Source organism: Salmo salar, chromosome 18 (assembly GCF_965601325.2).
Source record: "Salmo salar chromosome 18, fSalSal1, whole genome shotgun sequence".
Taxonomy (NCBI): Eukaryota; Metazoa; Chordata; class Actinopteri; order Salmoniformes; family Salmonidae; genus Salmo; species Salmo salar.
In genome coordinates, this window is record NC_138308.1 from 80,965,380 (window position 1) to 80,972,086 (window position 6,707).

The following is a 6,707-nucleotide window of genomic DNA, read 5'->3' on the forward strand; positions in this document are numbered from 1 at the left end:
TTGACATCATGGGACAATCAAAAGAAATCAGCCAAGACCTCAGAAAAACAATTGTAGACCACAAGTCTGGTTCATCCTTGGGAGCAATTTCCAAACGCCTGAAGGTACCACGTTCATCTGTACAAGCTGTAGTACGCAAGTATAAACGCCATAGGACCACACAGCTGTCATACCACTCAGGAAGGAGACACGTTCTGTCTCCTAGAGATGAACGTACTTTGGTGCGAAAAGTGCAAATCAATCCCAGAACAACAGCAAAGGACCTTGTGAAGATGCTGGAGGAAACAGGTACAAACGTATTATATCCACAGTAAAACGAGTCCTATATCAACATAACCTGAAAGGCTGCTCAGCAAGGAAGAAGCCACTGCTCCAAAACCGCCATAAAAAAGCCAGACTACGGTTTGCAACTGCACATGGGGACAAAGATCGTCATTTATGGAGAAATGTCCTCTGGTCTGATGAAACAAAAATAAAACTGTTTGGCCATAATGACCATTGTTACATTTAGAAGAAAAAGGGGGACGCTTGCAAGCCAAAGAACACCATCCCAACCGTGAAGCATGGGGGTGGCAACATCATGTTGTGGGGGTGCTTTGCTGCAGGAGGGACTGGTGCACTTCACAAAATAGATGGCATCATGAGGCAGGAATATTATGTGGATATATTGAAGCAACATCTCAAGACATCAGTCAGAAAGTTAAAGCTTGGTCGCAAATGGTTCTTCCAAATGGACAATGACCCCAAGCATATTTCCAAAGTTGTGGCAAAATGGCTTAAGGACAACAAAGTCAAGGTATTGGAGTGGCCATCACAAAGCCCTGACCTCAATCCCATAGAACATTTATGGGCAGAACTGAAAAAGCATGTGCGAGCAAGGAGGCCTACAAACCTGACTCAGTTACACCAGCTCTGTCAGGAGGAATGGGCCAAAATTCACCCAACTTATTGTGGGAAGCTTGTGGAAGGCTACCTGAAACGTTTGACCCAAATTAAACAATTTAAAGGCAATGCTACCAAATACTAATTGAGTGTATGTAAACTTCTGACCCACTGGGAATGTGATGAAAGAAATGAAAGCTGAAATAAATCATTCTCTCTACTATTATTCTGACATTTCACATTCTTAAAATAAAGTGTAGATCCTAACTGACCTAAGACAGGGAATCTTTACTAGGATTAAATGTCAGGAATTGTGAAAAACTGAGTTTAAATGTATTTGGCTAAGGTGTATGTAAACTTCCGACTTCAACTGTACATCCTGTAGGCCACCATCAAGGCAGCCAGGATACAGACAGCAGCACTGACCCCCAGGACTGCAGCCACATATGTACTGACCCCCTGTACTGGAGAGGGAGGGTCAGGGTCAAAGGTCAGGCTCAGGTTAGGGGTTGTGTTCTGGTGTAACAGGGAAACACTGAGGGAGAATAATTATAGAGACACATTTTTATTCATACTAAATGTATACATAACATTGCAATTCTGATTTACGGAACCATAACTGTTGTCTGAGAAAAATACATTCTGTTTAAAACTTAAAATAATATAATTTTAAGTACATTTTGTGTCATACTTACTTCTCAGTAGTCACTGGGCCTGTTGTTGAGGAAGCTGGAGAGGGAGGGGTCAGGTTGTTGGTGGACAGGTCAATGTCAGAGTAATGACACAACCTCTTGTGAGGACAGAACACTAAAGCCCTGTATCCTGTCACCTGAATTAATTAATTAATAAATGTCAAGAATCAGGGTAAAAAGCTTGTATCACTGAGGTACTGGGTCATAGATTCATCCAAGCGCATCAAACTCAGTTACCTCAATGGTGCCCCCACCCTGGGTAGTCCATCCAGTCATAGGCAGACACCTGTTTCCAATACCTGTTTAGCCCAGTACACCTGTGTCCAGAGGCGTAATGCCCATAAGGAGCACAGGGGCATGTGCCCCCTCAGATTTGTCCTGTAAGAAAATGTAATAATAATAATAATAATAATAATAATAATAATAATAATAATAATAATAATAATTCCATGTTTTTGTTGTTTCTCTGTAATACTACTAGCCACCTAGCAATTTTACGAAGTTGGCTAGCAATTTTATGAAGTTGACTTCAGCTAGCCGAGGTATGTTTCCAACCTGATAACTAGTTAACTTCTCTAGGGCCGGCGGGACGAAATCGTCCCACCTACGTAACAGCCAGTGGAATCCTGTGGCGCGTTATTCAAATACCTTAGAAATGCTATTACTTCAATTTCTCAAACATATGACTATTTTACACCATTTTAAAGACAAGACTCTCGTTAATCTAACCACACTGTCCGATTTCAAAAAGGCTTTACAACGAAAGAAAAACATTAGATTATGTCAGCAGAGTACCCAGCCAGAAATAATCAGACACCCATTTTTCAAGCTAGCATATAATGTCACAAAAACCCAGAAGACAGCTAAATGCAGCACTAACCTTTGATGATCTTCATCAGATGACACACCTAGGACATTATGTTATACAATACATGCATGTTTTGTTCAATCAAGTTCATATTTATATCAAAAAACAGCTTTTTACATTAGCATGTGACGTTCAGAACTAGCATACGGGGAATTTACAAAAAATTTACTAAATTACTCACGATAAACGTTCACAAAAAGCATAACAATTATTTTAAGAATTATAGATACAGAACTCCTCTATGCACTCGATATGTCCAATTTTAAAATAGCTTTTCGGTGAAAGCACATTTTGCAATATTCTCAGTAGATAGCCCGGCATCACAGGGCTAGCTATTTAGACACCCAGCAAGTTTAGCACTCACCAAAGTCAGATTTACTATTAGAAAAGTTTGATTACCTTTGGTGTTCTTCGTCAGAATGCACTCCCAGGACTTCTACTTCAATAACAAATGTTGGTTTGGTCCCAAATAATCCATTGTTATATCCAAATAGCGGCATTCTGTTTGTGCGTTCAAGACACTATCCGAAAGGGTAAATAAGGGTGACGAGCATGGCGCATTCCGTGACAAAAAAATTCTAAATATTTCATTACCGTACTTCGAAGCATGTCAACCGCTGTTTAAAATCTATTTTTATGCCATTTTTCTCGTAAAAAAGCGATAATATTCCGACCGGGAATCTGCGTTTAGGTAAAAAGAGGAAAGAAAATAAAGCACGGGGTTGACTCGTGCACGCGCCTAAGCCCATTGTCCTCTGATCGGCCACTTGCCAAAAGCGTAAATGTGTTTCAGCCTGGGGCTGCCTCGATATCATTCAGCTTTTTCCCGGGCTCTGAGAGCCTATGGGAGCCGTAGGAAGTGTCACGTTACAGCAAAGATCCTCAGTCTTCAATAAAAAGAGCCAAGATGAACAACAACTTGTCAGACAGGCCACTTCCTGTAAGGAATCTTCTCAGGTTTTTGCCTGCCATATGAGTTCTGTTATACTCACAGACACCATTCAAACAGTTTTAGAAACTTCAGGGTGTTTTCTATCCAAAGCCAATAATTATATGCATTTTCTAGTTACTGGGCAGGAGTAGTAACCAGATTAAATCGGGTACGTTTTTTATCCGGCCGTGTCAATACTGCCCCCTACCCCCAACAGGTTAAGAAGCTAGCTGCTTTTAGCAACGGTGGTAGCCTATTTACACACTAGCATTGCTAAGAATTAGCTTGCAAAAAACAGAATAGTTAGTCGGAAGCCAGAAGTGAAATACAATTACATTTCAACTTACTCTGACGATTATCCACAGGGTTGGTCCTTATGCAGGGGGGAAATTGAGAAAAAACATCTAATAGAACATCAATTAAACAGACTTTCCAAACGTGGGTCTCTTCTACACCTCGTACCCCTGCACATCGACTCAGTACTGGTACTCCCTGTATATAGCCATGTTATTACCTCGTACCCCTGCACATCGACTCAGTACTGATACTCCCTGTATATAGCCATGTTAGTTTTACTTGTTATTGTTATTCAATATTCATTGTGAATTTATTCCTCGTGTTACTATTTTTCTCAAAACAAATATATATTTTTTAACTCTGCATTGTTGGAAAAGGACCCATAAGTAGGTATTTCACTCTTAGTCTACACCTGTATTTACAAAGCATGTGACAATTAACATTTGATTCTATTTTTTTAATTTAATTTGTAGACCCACTTATTCTCCGCATTCCTCATGTTAAAATATAAGCCCTGCATATGCACCATACCTGCAAAAAAAAGCAAGAGAAACTGTATTGGTCTACAAAATTCTGTTTAATTATATATTCCATTAGATGTTTTTTTGTCTCAAGTTCCCATAAGGAGCAAGCCTAAAGACAATCAACAGAGTTAATTGAAATGTAATTGTAACTTCTCGCATCCAGGTGAACTATTACGTTTTTTTGTAATCTAATTCCCAGAAACGCTATTGTGTAATTCCTAGCGTTGCTAAAAGCAGCTACCAACAAGCCATTTCAGGCTATCAATCAAATTAGAGTAGCTAGCTTTGTCTAACTATCTTAGCTGGCATGCTGACTGGCAAGGTTGGTAGACTTTAGAAAAGCAAGCAATAACTAAATATACTGAAAATTCACATTCCACCAGTCAGGAGGATACAGGCAGCTCAAGAGGTATGCTTAGATATGCAGAATAGACATACTGTATTTTTACATACAAAATTCTCCAACTTAGCCCCCCTCCGGACCACCCCCTACTTTGTGCCCCCTCAGATTTTGGGGGTGTGTGACACCCCTGCCTGTGTCTTCAACAACAACCCACTACAGAGTCACTGACAGAGATGGAGACAGAGGGAGACATTCTGACAGAGAGGGAGACATTCTGACAGAGAGGGAGACATTCTGACAGAGAGGGAGACTGTAAGGGGTGCGTACTGGCGGCAGAGAAGTCAGGCGCAGGAGAACAAAAACTGATTTACAACGGTGCAGTTTAGTAAATAAAACCACCGTTAATAGCGCAATAAATCCATGGGTACAAAACCCGTCACACACCAGCATAACGTGCACAAGCACTACAATAAACAATTCCTGACAAGGACATGGGGGGAACAGAGTGTTAAATACACAACATGTAATGATGGAATTGAAACCAGGTGTGTGGGAAGACAAGACAAAACAAATAGAAAATGAAAAGTAGATCGATGATGGCTAGAAGACCGGTGACGCCGACCGCCGAACGCCGCCCGAACAAGGAGAGGAACCAACTTTGGCAGAAGTCGTGACAGAGACATTCTGACAGAGGGGATGACATTCTGACAGAGGGGATGACATTCTGACAGAGGGGATGACATTCTGACAGAGGGGATGACATTCTGACAGAGGGGATGACATTCTGACAGAGGGGATGACATTCTGACAGAGAGGGAGACATTCTGACAGAGAGGGTGACATTCTGACAGAGGGGATGACATTCTGACAGAGAGGATGACATTCTGACAGAGAGGATGACATTCTGACAGAGAGGATGACATTCTGACAGAGAGGGAGACATTCTGACAGAGAGGGAGACATTCTGACAGAGAGGGAGACATTCTGACAGAGAGGGAGACATTCTGACAGAGAGGGAGACATTCTGACAGAGAGGGAGACATTCTGACAGAGAGGGAGACATTCTGACAGAGAGGGAGACATTCTGACAGAGAGGATGACATTCTGACAGAGAGGGAGACATTCTGACAGAGAGGGAGACATTCTGACAGAGGGGATGACATTCTGACAGAGAGGATGACATTCTGACAGAGAGGGAGACATTCTGACAGAGAGGGAGACATTCTGACAGAGAGGGAGACATTCTGACAGAGAGGATGACATTCTGACAGAGAGGGAGACATTCTGACAGAGAGGGAGACATTCTGACAGAGAGGATGACATTCTGACAGAGAGGGAGACATTCTGACAGAGAGGGAGACATTCTGACAGAGAGGGAGACATTCTGACAGAGAGGATGACATTCTGACAGAGAGGGAGACATTCTGACAGAGAGGGAGACATTCTGACAGAGAGGGAGACATTCTGACAGAGAGGATGACATTCTGACAGAGAGGGAGACATTCTGACAGAGAGGATGACATTCTGACAGAGAGGGAGACATTCTGACAGAGAGGGAGACATTCTGACAGAGAGGGAGACATTCTGACAGAGAGGGAGACATTCTGACAGAGAGGGAGACATTCTGACAGAGAGGATGACATTCTGACAGAGGTGGAGAGAAAATAAAATAATGGGTATGTGTCACTTTCATACACTTTTTCACAAGAATATGCACTTGCACACAAAAACACACTGACCTCCCTGCTCAGGTTAGAAAATAAGCATAATCTGTCTAAACGGTACATCTCTACACTCCAGTCCTCTTTTACAGTCTCTCTCTCATTATCCTCTTTCCAACACTCAGTCTACAGGAAAACACAGTGAGAAGAGTGGGGATGTGAGAGGATATGGAGAGACAATGAGGAGAAGGAAAGAGAAAGAGATTGTCAGAACAGAAGTGAGGACAGGATAGAGATAAAACTAAGTGAAGGAGACCAGAAGACTCGCCCTGTTTATTAGAGGTTTATAAATGAAACACCATCCAGGAATGGGTCAGTCTGGCACTCCCTTGTGGAGGTGGAGATAATGACACCATAAACCACTGAGACGGACAACACAAGTCACAGAGACAACACAAGTCAGACAGAGAACACAAGTCAGACAGAGAACACAAGTCAGACAGAGAACA